This window comes from Grammomys surdaster, unplaced genomic scaffold (genome assembly GCF_004785775.1).
Source record: "Grammomys surdaster isolate TR1022 unplaced genomic scaffold, NIH_TR_1.0 126298, whole genome shotgun sequence".
NCBI lineage: Eukaryota > Metazoa > Chordata > Mammalia > Rodentia > Muridae > Grammomys > Grammomys surdaster.
In genome coordinates, this window is record NW_021621098.1 from 4083914 (window position 1) to 4103352 (window position 19439).

At 40.6% G+C, this 19439-nt stretch overlaps 1 pseudogene; it reads left to right on the plus strand.

The window, feature by feature from the left end:
* The first annotated feature begins 1094 nt into the window (after positions 1–1094).
* LOC114614075 overlaps positions 1095–19439 on the plus strand; it is a 192179-nt pseudogene continuing 173834 nt past the window's right edge.

Here is a 19439-nt window from a genome sequence, read left to right on the forward strand (position 1 = left end):
TTCTTTTTTTTTTTTGTTTTTTGTTTTTGTTTTTGAGACAGGGTTTCTCTGTGTAGCCCTGGCTGTCCTGGAACTCACTCGGTAGACCAGGCTGGCCTCGAACTCAGAAATCTGCCTGCCTCTGCCTCCATGGGTCATAGTTCTTAACAACAACAACAACACTTGAATGCTGGGAAAGCAAAAGCTGTGAACTCATATTTAGTTTTAATAAACTTCAGTTAGTTAGTTGAAATGTGATAGAAAGGAACAGCTTGTGATATGTGAGGGACATCTGGCTGACAAAGCCAGAGCTGTTAGACATTGCACTAATATCTGTTTCTTTATCAACACTGAATTCTTCACTCTTTTGAACTTTCAATTACAATACACAATGATTTTATAAAATTTAAACATCTGTGTGGTTCTCTCTTATTCTTCTGAAAGCTTAAAGCTTTTCATGGGCGTCCCTTGTTTGCCCAACCTGCACACTGCTATGATTTAACTAGATTTTCTAAGAGTTACATGTCTAGAATGCCTGTACTGGATCATAGACTCTAAGGATAGCTGTATATCTAAACTGGGTAGTAGACAAAATAGATGAGGTTGGGTGGGAGATCATAGATAAACTCTGTGAGAATAGGGGCCTAGTTGATCTTGTTAAAATAATTCCCCTTTATCTGAAAAGGCATCTGAAACAGCATAGGCTTTGATAAAATTGAATAAATGAACATATTAAAGATCACTTTTAGAGAGAGTGGTTTAGTAGTGATGACCCCTAATAGAAATGTCCGTATCTAAATCCTTGAAATCTGCTCATATGATCCTAGTTGGAAAAGATATCTTTGCATATGCAATTAACTTAAGGATCTGAAATTGAGGATATTCTGGATTATCTGGGTAGATGCTGAATCTAATAACACGTATCTTTTAAAAGGCATAATAGAATATTTGCAGAAGTTGAAAAAAGGTGGTACAAATGCAGACACAAGTCAAGCACTGTTCAGAAGCTGGTGGGAGACAGACTGTTCCCCAGAATCCTATTGACACCTTGATTTCATAATTTTGGTCTCTATAACTGTGAGAGGATAAATCTCTGTTGCTGTAAGCCACACGTCATGGTAATTCCTTATGGTAGCCACAGGAAACCAAAGCGTGAGACAGGGAGTGTTCTGGAAGATGGTCCTGGCAGAGCTGAACGCCTTCTGGTGGGTTCAGGTGAGATTGTGCTATGCATCCTGCATCCCTTTTCAGTCTAAACAAGGAATGGCATAGGCATGATAGAAATGTCCTAAACGAGTAGCTGTTACTCAGACTAGGCTACACTGGTGGTGTATAACTGTAACTCCAGAACTGGGCAGACAGGAGCAAAAAGTCCTCCAGTGTGAGTCCAGGCTTGGCTGAACAGAAAGTGTCTGTCTCAGAGGACTAAACAAAAACAAACAAACAAAAACAAACAAGGAAAACAACACATAAAAGAAAGGGTAAAGAAAGAAAATCGAAAAACCCAGCTCTTGACTCTGGTAAGAGCCACACAATGCTCAGGTCTGGGGCCGAGAGCTGGCAGTCTGTACAGGGGGACCTGACCCTCCCAGATCTTAGTAAATATGAAACGCTTTTAATTTCTGGAGCTCTGAGAAGGGTAGAGTCGAAGAATCTCTTTTCCAGCTGGAAGGGATACTCGAGATTGTTTTCAAAGCTAGATAAACACAGAGAACTAAGCGCACACTCCTTTCCAGAGGAAACACTGGAAGGAGGCAAGACTGCCCCAGCCAGGCGGCCACAGAGGACAGATTCACCGGAAGTGAGACGGATGTCTTCCTGATGAAGGCCTCTTCATCATAGTTTGTGTGTAATCCCAGATACCTGGATGCTGCCATCCGAATCTGTCCTCACTCCTCGATAATAGTAGCGTTTGGAGAGAAGACAAAGGGAAACAGACAGTCCCGGCCAACTTGGCTTTGTCACCTGAGGCAGCCAAATGGTGCAGGCATTGGCTTGTGACCAGCGCTGCGGAGCCCGTGGTGTGCCTCTGGTCCAGTGGGACTGGCTGTGCTCTAGAGAGAGGCTGTGAGGCGCTTGTTTTTCACAGGGGCTTTAGCCTACAGTTAAGTGCAAACACCTGCTGAAGTACTGGTAATTAGTAGGTAATTAGTAGTTAATGTTCTTAGAATTTAAAAAGAAAGCTTACATAAGTAATTACTTAGTATTTCTTATAATGTGCTGCTTTTCTTGAGATTTCATATCCCCAGAACATTTGCCAACTTCCTAGGTTCCTCAACACACTAAATTGTTTATTAATTACACACGTATATTGCTTTCAGGGAAAAAAAAAGAAGAGAAAAATACATTAAATGTTGGAAATAGTAATGAATTATCTTTTTGAAATACAGCAAAAAAAAAAACTCATTTAAAATTATAGAATTTGTGATGGGTAATGACTCTGGAAAGTGGCCTTGATCTAAAAAAAAAAAAAAAAGATTGACTATATCTGGGAAAGAAGAGATATGAAAAGAAAAAAATATTCCAGACTATTTAATAAAACACTGAGTGTTCAACACAGTTCACAGAAGGGACCCTTTCATGTCTGCAGAAGTATGTCTCTGTTTTAGCTTGTCAGAAAGACCACCAGGGCTCCATTCTGAGGGATGAGGACTGCCAAGCCAGGCTAAGTGGCACTAACAATTTTAGACTCTCGAGGTGACTGAAGTGGAGGGATGTTGGAACACGTTAATTAGTGCGCTATAACTATATTTTTGAAAGGATTTTTTCTTTAGAGAATTTAAAGCAGATTTGCAAACTCTCAACCTTGGAGCCTCTCCATGCCAACTTGGAGTGGGCATTCATTTACTGGTTTAGTTTAGAGGCCCAAGCTTTGTGGATTATATCTGAAGTCTGTTCCTCATTTCCGGTAGACTCAGAGTGCTCAGTTAAGTAACCTGACAATTTAAGTTTCCTGTCCTTAAAGTAGAGCCAGTGGGCATGGCTCCCCTTTCTCTTTCTCTGCAGCTGCCACTACACACAAATAAATACCTCTTATAGAAAAATCAAAGTGTATTATGTCTTCAAATCATGACAAGGTGTTATGGGGAGGCTTGTACACCACATCTCTCTACTTGCTATCACCACGTCTAAAAGTAAACTTATATCAAAATAATAACTAAGTGGTAAAATGTGTGCGCTGCTTATTGTTTATTCCAAATAATATATGTGGCTTTATTAAATTTCAGCTATTTTTGTCTCTATAAAAATCCAAGTGAAAACAATCTTCTGAGAAATTATGAGATATTTGAATAGAATAGAAATGATGAAAAATTAAATCACAATTTTAAAGCCCAGATCTGAAGAGATAGTTCAGTCTGTAAAGTGTTTGCTGTTCACACATGTTCTGATTGTCAGTTCTAGGCTCCAAATAATAGCTAGAACATTTTGTAAACCCAGTGCTGGGGAAGCAGAGGCAGGAGAATTCCAGTGCTGGAGCTCACTGGTCAGCAGCCCAGCCTAGTCTCTACCCTAGTTCCCAGTGAGAGACTTTAAAACAAGGTGGTTAGCTTCTGTGGGGTAAAGCCAGAGGCTGACCTCACACATAGAGGCTCCCACACACAGCCACAAATGTGCATGTGCACACACATGGTCACACGCTCAAACCTCTTTCCAGAGATTCTAAGTGCAGAAAGGCAAGCACATCAACTCCTTGTCCACATGATGCTGTAACAAATTGGCTTTTTTTTTTTCTGTTAAGGGCCTGCTTGTTGTAATTGTTCAAGGGGATATAGGAAGAGAAGGAAAATAAACAAGAGGAGAAATTTAGAGAAACAAATACATCTTGAGCAGGCAGACATTTTAAGAATGATATTTATGTTAGCACCTAAGAAAATAAGCCAGGGAAAAAACAACGTCTCCTTAATAACAACTACCAGAGGAGAGGTACTTTAACTTTAGCCTTTTATGAACACACAACTTAAAATACTTGACTAACTTCACATAGTACTATAGTACTATTCTGTCTCTCTCTCTCTCTCTCTCTCTCTCTCTCTCTCTCTCTCTCTCTCTCAGCTGTCTTCAATTAAAAGAAACAATCATATGGATTCTTTAGTATACTCCTTATTCTTATCTGCTTCTCTCCCCCTCCCCTTTTTTCTCTTACTTTCCCCTTCTTTTCCTTTAAGGACATGTGCACATGTCGGAGTGTGTGCATATGTGCTGTGAGCATGGCGGAGGCACTTTTTACTGCTGTCTCCCCTGCCAGTTGTTATTTGTTTGCTGTTTGTTGCTGTTCTAACTCTTACTAGATACCAATAATACTCAATACTAACAGTAGATAGGATCTCCTGGTAGATACTGGCATCTAGCAATAGTCAAAAGCAGACTATCTTCTGGATCAGTAGAGTTTGGAGCATTTTATATAATCAGTTAAATAATACAATGCCTGAAATAGGATTAAGAATATGACTCAGCTCTGAACACATCAAGGATAACTTCTGTAGTCAATGTTTGCTCATAAACTAACAAGGAAAATTAAAGATTAGGTCAACAGGACCATGGCTTTCACACTCTTCTTTGTTAGCGTCTAAGTCAGCTCCATGTCCAAGTGCCCCAGTGGCTTTTATAGACACTGTACTTAGCATAATTCAAGGGCTTTTGTTGTGTATTACAGCAATCCATCGAATGGAAGACACAGGTCAGGCCTGCATGTTGACTGTGGTCCTATCTTACACAGGCCAGACCTGCATGCTGACTGTGGTCCTATCTTACACAGGCCAGACCTGCATGCTGACTGTGATCCTGTCTTACACAGGTCAGGCCTGCATGCTGACTGTGGTCCTGTCTTACACAGGTCAGACCTGCATGCTGACTGTGGTCCTGTCTTACACAGGTCAGACCTGCAGGCTGACTGTGGTCCTTTCTTGCTACCATGCACATCCTCTCCAGCCTTTTATGTCTAATTTCTCTGATACCATAGTCTTTGGAGCATGTGCATTCAGGTTATAAGAAATCTGAAGAATTGCCAGCATCAGCTATTGTATATACATTTATATTAAAAGGAGGTAATGAGATTGTATTTCTAAAAACTTATAACTAAGCCATTAGGTAGAGATGTTTCCAATCACAGTAAATACTGCAAGTTTCACTATATGTTGTTATCAAACATATTGATAAGGAGATACTTGGAAGGATAAGCACTAAAAAATATTTTAAAGAAGAGAAGATGGGAAGTAATTAAGAAGTAAGATTGGAACTTAAGAAAAAATGTCTTTCTTTAGTGATCAATTAATGTAAACTGAAATGACTTGAGGCAATTTTGCTAATCAACTTGGCAAAATTGTGAAGATTTGCTGATTTTCCTTAATATCAGAAGACCTTCTAATATATGTTTGTTCTTTACTCATTTTGATTTGATTTTTCAACTTCTTTGGGAGTTTATCTTCCTTAAATCTATTAACCTTAAACATTCTTCCTCCTCCCAAACTCTTTATCATGGCTATTTCTTTGAAGCTGTTTGCATGTGGCTTTTAAACTGACAACTTTCTTGGCCAGGGTGATACTCATCACACAGAATATTTTTAGGAGCACTTGGATGCATGCCTGTGGTTCATTTATCCCTTACTTATTCTGTGTTGAGTTTTTGTCTTGTGCTGGACATCTGAATTTGGAATGAACTTCTCAAGAAGTTTCTAGCATATGTACATTTGTTCTAGAAAGGGAGAGAGACAGATGCATTTCAGCTTTTAAAGTGTTGTGTGGAGAGGGACTTGGCACATTCACTTGAGCCAGAAGTTTCAGTGATGCCCAAGTGGAAAATGCCTAGTTTTTGAGCCCTCAGTGTTGTGCAGACATGCTTGGAGGAGCCCCATTTCACAACCAGGAGAGGGACAAATGTACCCTATCTGTCTCCAACTCATGCTAAACTGCAGTGGCTCAGCTCCAAGTTGCAAAGAAGTACCCTAAGCCTGTGGTTCTGTTGGAATGTAGCTGTCTGTGGCTTTTATGATGCTGAGATTGCCTGAGCTTATGATTCTCTAGAGTGTAACAAGGACCGGAGGAGTTTCATGCTGTGGCTAACGCTGTTTGCTCAAAGCCATCTTGGAAGTTCGTGGAAATAGGGGCCAGATCTTTCTATCCTGGCTGCCTAGGGGTGGAGAAGGAGGGTTGCTCACAAACACTAATTGGAATACTATCAACACTGAGACGGTCGATATAGATTCACATTTAGAGCAAAATGCTGCATCATGTTCAGGATGAAATTAGTACATGAGGCTTCATTTACTTCTTTTAGTGAAGAACAATAGCAGCCTTTCCTGCTGCCTGTTCCCAGTGAAATAGTCCATGTATAGAGTTTCCCTTTTCAACAGCAGTTGTATCTACAAATGCTATTCTCAGAACGACAGCTATTCTCAAAGCCACCAGGCGTGCTAGTGCCCGAACAAAGAGGTGCATTAAAAGAGCCTTGACAATTTCAGCTCCTAGAAACACAGGGGTCACAAATCTGCCAAGTTGAAAGAAAACAAATCACTAGGGCAAGACATTTTATTTAGTTCTAAACAGCACCTAACACATGGATGGCATTCAAAAGCATTAATGCAGCCATAATGCAAATCAACACAGGCCTGCAGACCAGGAGCTGAAAGAAGTTAGACTAAACCCTAAAGAAACCAGTCCATGGGTAAAGAGGAATTTCAATAAAATGATCAAACATTATTCACTAGTGTGGCAGCCAGTCAGGCATGCATAGCTTGTATACTGGGGTGAATGACAAAGGAAGTCCATGCTCACGGCTAGAAACTTAGACTGTAATGAATACAGGACAAACAAATAAATATAAACAAAAGAGGGGTGGAATCCACTACCCCATGAATAATTTCAGCACTATAGAGCCAGGGAGAATTCTGAGTATTTATGGAAGTAGGAAAGTTGCTGCTGGGTTAAAGGGGGAGAGTTCTGCATTGAGGGTGTGAGGTGTACTTCTGTCATTAAAGTAGACAACACACACACACATACACACATACACACACACACACCAAATGCACACGATGTCAGACAAAGCTTCAAGTACACAGAAAACACCCGCAGCTTCTAAGACTGACTCAGGGGTTAGGTTAACAGGACCTAGAATCTGTTTTTTAATGATTCCTCATTTCCTTTACTTTAAAAAATTGACCCCTCCCGTCTATTAGAAATGACACTAGACACCAAGGAGGCACAGAAAATGGAGTTATGATCAAAGGTCTTAGGAAACGTAGTCTAACAGTTGAGACTCACAAGGAAAGTAACTCGAGTACCGAGCACTCCAAAGTGGGAGAAGAGAATGTCAAGGGCATGGTTTCATCCAGCAGCGAACGTAGGTCCCCATGGCTATCTAGAGCCAAGATTTGGAGAAAAGCAAGACAGGTAGGGCAGTGACAACCTATGAAGAACTCTAAAAGCTCAACTATACGTCTCAGAAATCTTTCTGCTGGACATCCACTTAAAGGAAATAAGCTCCGCACTTCCTAGAGATATTTGGGCTCCCATGTTCTCTACAGTATCCCTCACAATGGCCATGGTGTGACATCGAGGTATGCATCTGTCAGTAGATGTATGGATAAAAAAATTATGTACAGCGGCTGAGGGGTCCTCTGTGACAAAGCACACAATCAGTATGCAGAAGGCCTTGGGCACAACTCCTAGCTCCAAACAAAACAAAAGGAGTTGCTATGATAAGCAGGAGCAATCCACTCAGTGAACTAGTCATGACCCAGCCTTCAAAAGATGATGTCATCTGTGACAATGGAGTTGAACCTAAAAAAATCCTCTGCAGTTTTATTTTAGTACATAATCTAAATGAGAAGTAGAAGAGATAGAAGCAGAGTAGAACAGTACTTTCTGAAGGGAGGAATGAGCGAGATGGGGAAAGAAGTGGATCAAAGAATAAACATTTGCTGTAGACAGGAGGGATAAAGTCTAACCTTCAGCATGCCTAAAACTGCTTTGACCAAGATACCTGTTAACTCGATTGACACTTTTAATACTTTGACATTTTTTGACACTTAACTTGACACACTTTGAATATTCACAATATAAAGTTAGACAAGTAAAGCTACCCTACAATATCTGGTCCTGGGAGTATAAGCAATTAGGAGATTTAGGAGAACAAAGAGAAGGCCAAGAGCAGATCTGGGCAATGCAGAAATGTTCAGAACACAATCAAGAAATGTTCAGGGACATTGCACCTGAATGGCATGTCTTCATATTTGTGAATAATATTTTAAAATTATTTAGATTTCCTTTTTATGCTTGGTCTATATTCTTTGGATTTCAGTTTTACTTCTTTCTGCTCATGCCCAGCCATGTTTGTCTGAATTATGGATGTGTGAACATAGCTAAATTATGGATATGCTAATGTCTTGGGTGCTGTCCCTCCCTGTGCTAGGTATATTGCTGAACCAACTCCAGTGTCCTGTCCTTGGATTTGGTTCCTTCCATTCAGCCAATTTGTGGCTTCTCTGTTTCATGGGAGCTGTTGACATGAAAGGTCACCATGACTAGAGAGTATGAGAACACTTGGAAGACAGAGCCAAGAACTCTGCCTTCCTCTTCTTTGGATTTCTTAGAGCCATGTCTACCCTGGGAGTATTCTGTCTCTCGTGCTTCTGTTTTGTATTCTGGGAGTATTCTGTCTCTCGTGCTTCTTCGTCTTTCTGTTTTGTACTAGTATGGATAGAAGGAGACACTGCATTTATGGAAAACAACCTGCCTACCTCTGTATTCTGTAAGGCAGGAGCTTTGATTCATATAAGGACAGATGATAGTCGTTTTTCTAGTCACTAAATAATACAAAACAGAGATGTGATGCTTGTATGCAAAATTCTAGGTTCTTCAATCTTTAACCCTTTTCTGTAAGGGTAACAGTTGATGTGATCCTCATAAGGAAACAGAGGCATAGAGAGGCTTAAAGTATCAGGTACTGTAGTGAACTTTACTCATTGTTGTGACCAAATCCCTGACAAGAAGCAACCTGAGGGGGAAGGATTTGTGTGTTTTTGTGGTCTGAGGGGATACAGTCTATCACAATGGGAAAGGCATGGCAGTGTTTCTCTGTAGTGTGGCAGCTTGCTTACAGTTTGGTGGTTCAGGAGACAGAAATCTACATGTAAGTGGTGGTGCTCTGTAGCCCATGCTCTTCTCATCAGTAACTTACTCTTTCCTTCTAGGTAGATTTTATCTCACAAGATTTCACATTCTTCCAGGGAAACACCATAAAGAAGGGACTGAGTATTAAAATACACTAGCCCATGAGAGATATTCATATTCAAATCATATTCATATCATAACAGATACAGTGTATTTGTAGACAGAGTAGAATCCAGATCCAGAGAGAACATATTGAAAGGCTGGGCTTTTGACTGGGCTATCCTCTTCAAGACATCTGATTTCAGTTTGTTGGGACATATATTGTCAGCTTAAAAAGTCTTAGACTGATTTGATCTCAACCATATCACACACTTTTCCAATGTTATATCCAGCATTAGGAAGCATCAAAAATGGTGAGATTTTTTTTCCTTGCACAGAACAGTGATCTACTTCCCTAAAGTACCAGTCTATTCCCTTGACTTCAAGTCCTGCAGCAGGCCCTCAAAGTTCATCTAACCCTTTCCCAGTATAACAGGCCTTTGATATGTGAAAGATGCTGTCAGGATGTGAGCTTGCAGAGCTCCATTTACTTTCTACATTATGGCCTCACCACCCAGTGATCATCTGCTTCTTCCAATCCCTTCTTAGGATGTCCTTTCTGGAATGGGATATGACTTAAGTGTGGTTTGGCCAAAAGTGGCTATAAAGACCATCACTTGTGTGTGTCAGGGTGGTTTTCTTCTTATAATGGGCATTAAGATAAAGCAAGAATTCCTGGTCTTTGTTGAGCTCAATGGTTTTGTTGGCTTGGGTAGATACCAAGAGGTGGGATGTAAATGAATCTTATGCAGGGGACTGAGGGCCTCAAGATGAGAGGGAGTGGTGAACTTTAGAGCTTATGTGAGTAGACTAAGAAGAGGCAGAAGTGTTCTGAGAAAGGGAGTGACAGTCGTTCTGGGGGTTCTCTAGGCAAGTGATGTTGGCTCCCTTCACCCCATCAACATTCAGGATGGGAACAGTAGAAAAGGCCCAAGAGTCTTCTGCGGGCCCATAAAAGGGTTTTGGCTGATAGGTTTACTGTATCCTATCTGTGAGAGGTTCATAAATAAGTGATGATGAGTCGGATTTGGAAAGGTGTGCTAGAGCTTGAGGCCAGGTACTGGGCTGGGAGTCAGCCATTGTGCGTTCACTCCTGGACATGCTCTGAAATGTGGTTTGGGGGTATGTCCACTTACCCTGCCCATCTCTTCCATCAGACTCACTTCTTTGTACAGTACTTTGTACTCTTTAAATAAAATATGTTGTAAGTCATTTAAAGATTTATTTGCTGAAGATTTTTAAACTAAAAAAAAATTAAGAGTATAGAATTCAGGATTTGTGAGGTAAGGTAAGCCAATTCACATGTCTAAGTACAATCACACCAAATATTTTTAAGCAAATAAATCGTGAGGGAGGTGTAGTTAAATGAGGAAGAGATGGAGGAAGAGAAGGGAATGGTATAATGAACGGTGTTGGTGTACATGACGGTGACAAAGCCCTTGCTGTACCTTATGCCATGTGCTCAGTATTTGGTGAAGAATCTTCTCATGAAACTGCCACCACAATCCCACGTGGACTGCTCATTTGTTTCCCTTGCTCTACAAGAGGAAACCTGAAGCTCAGGGATGCTCAGAGTAGTAGAGTTAGAGATGGAAGTGCTAAGGCAGAAAACCAAAGCTGGAAGGCTGTTAAAATGGAGCTTTGAAAAGTGGACAGTTTCTTAAGCTTATCTAAGCCCATAGGCTACCTATAGTCACTGTTAAATCCCCATGTCCCAGGTCACTCTCTGGAAATTCTATTTCTTTCGGCTGGGACTTAGAAATATATTCTTTTAGAAACTCTTCTCACTGTATTTAGAATAAGGTATGTAGAAGTTGGCATACTAGACAGAAAAGGTAGGCAAAGAATTTTCTTCAAGGTACAAATGGCAGATATTTTACAGCCTGGGAGCCACGTGTTCCTGGTCATAGCCGTTCTTCTCTAAGTCAACCTTAGATGTCACAGAAGTGATTGAACACAACTATGTTGCTGGTGATTTATTTAAAAAGACAGCAGCAGTGTGGCTTTGTCCTGTATTGTTGCTTTCTCTGCTCTGTCTTAATTTTCTCTTCAAGAATCCTCTGGTATGTTCCTGAATACCATCTGAACATATTTTATGGGTGAACTGGTTCTATTCAGGATGAATGTGACTCTCTGGGTACAATTTTAGCCCATTTCCCTTATTATTTCTTTAGAATTAGTTTTTTTTCTAGGGCACTAGAGATAAACTCTGGAACATGCGGCCTCATTCTCTGGTTGGTCAGGGGCTCACACAATCATTTCCTATGAAGCTCACAAAGACACATCTTTTTCTAGTCATTACACCAACCATGATGCCTAGCTCATAACTGGTGCTTAATTCATATCAACTTTCAAGTTAGAATATCTACTATATTCAACTGAGCTAATACTTCTTAAATGTTGATTATTTACTGGGCATCATCCTGGACTGAGTTTGAGGTTGAGATTGCCAACAAAGTCTTGGAAATGCATGTCTGGAAAAAGATAAAAAATTAATCAAGAATGCAGACTTGTGATCATTGAGGGCTAGATTGATTCATCAGAAGAGGATTGTGGGGAGAACTTTGGAGAGAGGCAGACCTTGAGCAGTCCAGGTAAAGTCCTGCTATGAAGAGTCCAGAAAGGAAGACCCTCATTAGATGCTGGAAACTGCATGGAGACTCAATTTCAAGAGAAACAGACTGCTCTGCCATGACAAGTACAGAGAATCCCACCTGGACAAGCATCAACTATGAGGAATAATTTTCAGAATGCTATTTGGAAACATAGACCCATGAGCCAGGTCCTCTGCACAAGTCACTAATGGGCAGACAGAGTACAGAAACTGAGAGCTGGCCAAGGTTGCAGATCACAAGGTGCTAGAGTTCTTGGTCATGATGGACTTCAGGTTGATGTGTATGGAAACTGAAGTGAAGGGAGACGAAGTTGGTTGGAAATAGGGAGATGAATAAAGGATAGGACACAGCAAAAATGGCACTCCAATGATCACAGTTTCTTCCAGAGGAAGAAAAGTGTTCTGGAATATGAAAGGAGTACATAGGAAAGTCGCATCACCAAAGACATCCCAAGCTTCTGAAGAGAAGGTCCTATGATGTGCTGGGTCAGCACAGGGACCAGGAAGGGTGACCGCTGTCCTGAAGACGAACTCTTTATTCTTTGAATGAAAATCTTAGTACTTGAAGAAGTCAAGAAAGTGAAAATACAAGCTTTAGGCACCTTGTATAGATAAGAATCAGGTCAAGTGTCTTGCTCAGCAAGGTCAAGAATGAGGGCTGAGGCAAGGACTGCAACCACTGGAATGGGTGAGGAGAAACACACAGATGCTAATGTCACAACTGCAAGAGACAGGTGGACAGAGAAACTGTATGCTCAGGTGAGGCTCTGTGTAGTCATTCTAATACATATGTTATATATAATTTATATACATAATATATATGTCTTTCTATCAATTTTGTCTTCTAACATCTATATTTATCATCTATATATCTATTAGCTACTATCTATTACTCATCACTTATTTTTTATCATCTATGTATCTAAAAATCAATCAATCAGCCAATCAATCAGCCAAGATATGACTTATCTATCTATTATCATTCTACCTGCTTCTTAGGTATTGAAGAAAATGCTATCTAACCATCAGCCCTAGAAGGCAGCCAGGAGACTGGTGAAGATGGATGGATTAACCAAGATAGGGCACAAGAAGAAAGAAAGACTGAGAGAAAAAGAAGAGAGAGACTGGAGAGAATTCTGGTCCCTCTTACCCAGACTGGCAGACGCGTCCATGGGATTCTGTTTCTGAGAAGAGTGGTACATAATCTGGCCCAGGTTTTAGCAGCCATTGTGGTGTTGGTGAAGTGATCAGGTGGGCACAACACCTTGTCAGAAGTTCTAAATGCTCTTTAGGTACTAGAAACCAGCACCCTCAGCCTTTGCAGCCTGGAGACACACACACCTCCTGCAAGTCTTTATTGAAATTTCTTCCTTTCTTTTTTAACTCAATTTTTTTTCATTCACTTTATATCCCGATCACAGCTCCTCCCTCTTCTCCCAGTCCCACCCTTTCAAATCCCTCCCCCATTACCCTGTCTCCTTCTCCTCAGAGAAGGGGAAACACTCCTTGGTTACCACCACCCTGGAACATTAATAATAACCCCAGTAACTGTGAAAATCTGTAAGTTTTTACTAAAATCATAGTGGAGTTGGAGAGGCAGCTCAGTGGTTAAGAGCTCTTGCTGGCAGATGACCAGAGTTCAGTCCTTAGCACCCATGTCAGACAGACCTACATGCATTTGCACAAGCTCGCTCTCTCTCTCTCTCTCTCTCTCTCTCTCTCTCTCTCTCTCACACACACACACACACACACACATATATATATATGTATATACATATATTAAATATATATTAAAATTATAATATATATTAAAATAAAATTATAGTAGCAGAATCTTAATTCTATTTTTAATTTGGTCCTGGGAGCCTCATTTCTATTCCTTTGTTCCTGAACAAGATTATGAAAAAAATGTGGTCACTATTTGCACCCAATCAGGTTTCCAAGTGTATGAGATAGTCTTTAAAGAACCCATCCTCCCTGATTCTGTGGTGAATCCTCGTAGTGGTTTATTTTCTAACCTCACCTCTCCTTTAACCAACTGACAATGCCTAGTAGGATAGAAATCACGTAGTGCAAGCAGAACACATTTCTACACCTCATGTTCCAGGCAAAAAAAAAACACACCCAGGGCAGGAACAGTTGGTTGGTGGTTGGGTAGGTAGAGGTAGAAATGTCTCAGAGATTTTTTGGATACAACTGCTGTTATAATTTTTGAACAAAGATGAAAATGTATTTGAATTAACTTATCTGAATGTATGTTAACCAGCAGTTAAAATAGGCAGATTAGTTTTGATAAAATATACCAAATTTGCTACACTATCTTTAATAGTTGCAATCATTTTATTCCTTACAAACTAGTTGGTTTTCCTCATTCCCAGTGTAACCTTTCCTCATACTTTTCCATGTCAAGAGTTTTGTGAGGTGATGTGGTATCTGTATTGTGAGTCTGGATTATTACCTCTGTGACTTGAATCCTTTGTCTTCTCTTCTGAGCTCTCTAGAGTGAATGGTGTAAGAGTATATGGCATACAAGGTGTTTTGAAGGCAATGTTTATCTGAGAAGCTAGCAGTGCTTAGCTCCTAGGAGATGCTGGGTGCGCTGGTGGCCAATTGTACCTTTCTTTCCTGCTGTTACTGGACAAGGAGGTGACTTTATGTGCTTCTCTGAAATGAAGCATAGGCTCATCCTACTTGTGGAAGCAGACATAGAGACTCCCACATCGAGAGCTTGGTGATGAATGTGCACAGTCCACAATGAAGTCCTCTCAAGTCTGGTAAGCTCGTAAGTTGTTATTATCAGTCCTACAATTTCTGAAGCATTGCTTATTGCTTTAGCTGTTTGATTCCCATTGACTTCCAGCTATTGCACATTCACATAATGGAAGCAGTTTGTCCACATGAATAAAATGCCAATCAGGTGTATGTACAAGTACCATTTAGGAAGAAAAAAACAGACACAGTAAAGCCTACTTATACGCAAAAACAGGAAGGCAAAAGAAACAATTCTCTGGTTAACAAAAGGTTCTCACCTAAGTAATGTCTCAAATCATCCCCCTGTATCAAACTCAAATGGGGACATTGTCTCCTATATGCTCAAAGAAAAGCATAGTTACCCACTTGGAAAGTGTGATCCCCTAGATAGTATTTGTGCTACAATGAGGTTTTCATGTTTTTGCTTTTTAAAATTTATTTTAAAGAAGGGCATGGCTGCAGGAATCTCTGAACAACCTCTTTAAACCCCTGAACAGGAGTTAAAAGCTGGCAGCCCCAGCTGGCTTTCCTCTGTCTCTAACAACTCTTGCTCAAACGAACATAGCTCAAGCACGGGCCAGGGCTGTCAGTGGTCGAAAGACAAATCATTAGTTTTAAGAAAACCCCCTGCCTTGTATAACGAACATTTGGATTTGAATTTCAACTTCTCCCAAAAAGCAAACAAAACAAAGAACTGTTGGAGAGGTGGTGTTTGGGGATGCCAATATGCAATGCACTACAGAAGGCCCCTGTGTCCATGGCACTAGAGTGTACAGCATGCAACAGAAGACAGCCAGAAGAGATGACAGTATCATACAGGCATGGTGACACGTGGTCTGGCCTTGGAAGATCCAGTACAGACTTAATGTGCTTCTTTGGCTTCTGTACTGGACACAGTTCATGTGCTCAGATTCTGAGCAGTTATTAGCATGTATAAAACACCACTTCTGTTCTCAGGAGCTTAATATCTTCCTAGAGAGCCAACGAGATGGCTCTGCAGGTAAAGACAGTCACCTTACTATCAAGCATGACAGCCAGTGTCCAATCTCCAAGAATGGAAGAATACAACCAATTCCACAAGTTGTCTTTTGAGTGTTTAAGCACACACACACACACACACACACACACACACACACACACACAGAGAGAGAGAGAGAGAGAGAGAGAGAGAGAGAGAGAGAGTGAGAGAGAGAGAGAATAAATGAAAATGTTTCTATCTAGGAAAACAAGGCTTAAGCACATAAGAAATCATATAAAATTAGAATCCAATTTTTTTAAAAAAAGATGTTTTTGGCTGTTTTGTCTGCCTGTATGCCTGTGCACCTCATGTGTGATGTGCTCATGAAGACCAGAAGGAAGTGTACGATCTTCCAGAACTGAAGCCAGTTGTGAGCTTCCACATGGGTGCTGGGAACTGAACCTTGGTCCCTTGCAAAAACAACAAGTGTTTTTTAACCACTGAGCCATCTCTCCACCTCCGAATTTAAATTTTTTAGTCCTGGCTGTTTTAGATTACTTAGTGTGTTTAATAATGAACACTTAAGTATTTACATGCACATACAGTCCTGCAAGACCCAAACTAGCAGCAACCACAAACATGTCCTCCAGTTTCACCTCGTATTTCCTTCTGAGTCAGTGTCTGGAGATGAAATCTTAACACTTGCAGGTTTAAACAATTCTTTTTGTTTGCTATATGTCGCCATATGAGAGAACCACTTACCCAGGTAATAAATTGCTTCAGGTAAGCTGTCTGGGCAGTCAGTAATGCCTAGGAAGAAGTCATTCCCCTGACAATGGAAGACTTTATGGAGAGGATGGGGAAAAAGTCACATGGGCAGTGGCTCAACCCATAAACTGGAGGTTACAGATGAGTTGCAGAGCTGGACTCAGTTGGAAGTGTTGAAACTATGGAACATTCGAATCCTTGGGTGCTCAGACTGTGACCCCACTCTTATGTCACTCAAAGGGCAGAAGGTATTGATTACATTTGTCATTTCATCACTGTGACAGGATGTTTGACAGAAGCAACTTAAAGGGAATGGCTAATTTTAGCTAATGGCTTCAGGGGAAATTGTCCATCATGGAGGGGAAGAAGAGGCTCCTTCCTGATCAGTAGGGGCATGATGACAGCTGATCTGGGAGCAGAAAGCTGGACTGGAACTTGAAATAAAGTCTAAATGTTTTATGGGTTCCCAAAAGACCACCACTAGGTGTGGAGATGGGGTCTTTGGGGACTATTCTGATTTGAGTGACAACAGGCAGTGTGGTTGGAATGAACAGAGCTCTGAATCTTGGCCCAAGTTGTAAACCTAAAATGTCTGAGTTTCATTGAGGGGTGACATAAGGTGAAGGACAGCTGTCATTTTCTATCACCCTCTACCCAAGCAGCCATAGGACAGACCACTACTCTCTTTGCACATGACAGCATAGCAACTTCCCACAACCTTATGTATACATCAGTATTTGTGGGGCATAGTAAGAGAACAAATGGAGATCCACAGGCTAGAGTATAAATATTGAGTGCACTGTTAAATAAAATATGCCTTAGCCACTTACTTCGACAACTATTCTTTCCTAATGACTTTGTAGATCAGGTTCGAGTAGAGAGAGTTTGGATTTCAGGAAGCTCTATGATAGAATGAAGTGAAGTATAAATATTTCTTACAGGCATGCTGTGCCAGCCCCTCCTTCTTTTATCTCTCTGAGTTTTGTCCTGTTCTACCAAAGGCTATACAAGGACACCAGACATCATATCTAGTTCTGTTCCTAACTCAGGCAAATGGTGGCTGCTTGGCTATCCTAGAGGCTAAGGGTACCTGCGCTAGCTATTCAGAATTTCACAAAAGTGCACAGTGTCTGTGGACACACTGAGTCCTCATTATTGGAAGAGAAAGCCCTCCTCAGAGCCTTGCTACATCACATTGTGTTTGTTCACCAGCAGAGGTACCAACTCTGTCTGAATCATACCCATGCCCTTCATCACCTATCCTTGACTCTAATAGGCAGAGCTTATAATTTATCTTTGCACAAATGAGAAAAGGGAAGCCCAGATTAAAGTGCATGCCCAAAGCACAATGTGGTTGCGTAGAACACATAGCTGCTGTGTGCTGGAATCAGAATGGTATTCAGTACTGTGTGGCCTGAAGCCTAAGGTCTTTTCATACCTCTATGTTAGTCCTTTTAGTTACAGAAGGCCTCTTACAATCTACACATGATGTGAGATGTTTAACTTCCACCTAAGAGATGACACCATTTTGCCCAAATGTTGCAAAGTATTCTGTGCTGTCCTTTCTGGATTATTTTCTTCTGAGGAGAAACACTGTTAGAGAAATAAATCTAAAGTAAGTCATTAAATGCCAGAGTAAGCCTCTGTGCTGTTTTTTGTTAACCTGACACAAGCTAAGATCTTCTAGAAAGAGAGAACTTCAGTTGAGAAAAAACGCCTCAGCCAGTGTGGCCTGTAGGCAAACCTTTGAAGCATTGTCTTGGTCAATGATTGATGGAGGAGGACCCAGACAAATGTAGACAGCTGCCACCACTGGGAAGGAGGTTCTGGGCTCTACAAGAAAGAAGCTGAGTGGTCCATGAAGACAAAGCCAGTAAGTAGCACTCCTTTATGATCTTTGCTTCTGTCCCTGCTTCTAGGCTCCTTCTTGAGTGTCTGCTCTGACTTCTCCTTATTTTGGACTGTAAGCTGTAAGATGAAACAAAGCCTCCCTCCTTTCCTTCACCAGTTGCATTTGGTGTTGATATTTGTTCCAGACAAGAAAGCAAACTAGGATAGATGCTCATAGAAGTATTCTATTTAGGTTTCAGTGGCATGGAGGACCAGGTGGTATGAAGGTCCTATGTGAACAGCTCAGTCCAATGGCGCCCAACTATAGATAAATGGTCTGGTGAAAAGGTCACAAAAATGCTGGGAGGAGCTTCTCTCTTCTTTGAAGTACATCATGTGGCCTGGAGGAGAGGTTTGGGGTAGTAAAGTGTGAGGTTGTTTGGACTGAATCTGTGATTTTTAGCTGACGTTCTGAGGATAGACCAGGTGGTTTTTTCACTGGAGTCCTTTAGGGAAACAAACAAACAAATAAACACAAAAACAAAAAATTGATCTTTTTTTTTCTTTAGAAAAAATTGTCTCTAAGTTAGGCACATAGGATTTCTATGCAGTGAAATGAAGCATTGAATTCATAAGAACTTCATGTTTATCATGCGTGAGTGTACTCACACATACAAATGAGAGACTCAAGCACAGTAAATGTTAAGTGCTTTTAGTTAAAGGCCACAGAACAGTGAAATACCCAATAGATGGGAATAGTAGATTAGACCATGTGAGGGGCATGATTAAAATTATGGTCAGACTGAGGAATTCCCATAAAACTTTCTGAAGGATGCAGAGACAAATGAGAAAACAGTTTCATTCCTTTCTACAGGAGGTACAGTGCTGTGTTGTGCAAGACTGTGTGGTCTTCAACTGTTGAACATCCTTCATGTCCCAACTGCTGTAAGATTCTGTAAGATGTAGATAGAGAACTGACTTTAAGCTAGTTTAAACACTTATATAGGTCGATATATGTTGTGTAGTGTGCAGTACAGATGAAGCTATAGAGCAGTCAACAATACATTTCAGAGTTGGCTCCATACAGAACATAGATTTTGCCTAAAATGTCATTACAGTTTGACTGAAAATGGCACAAGGGCTCTTTACAGAGGTGGCAGTAATAATGTCATAAAAGTGGACTGCAGTGATGATTGATAATTCTATATAATTTTACTAAAAATAATTGAATATATTTACCTGGGTTAATTTAATAATATCCAAATTACTTCTGATAATATTGTTAAAATGCAATTATTCCACAAGTTAGCATCAATAGTCAAAAATCTCATA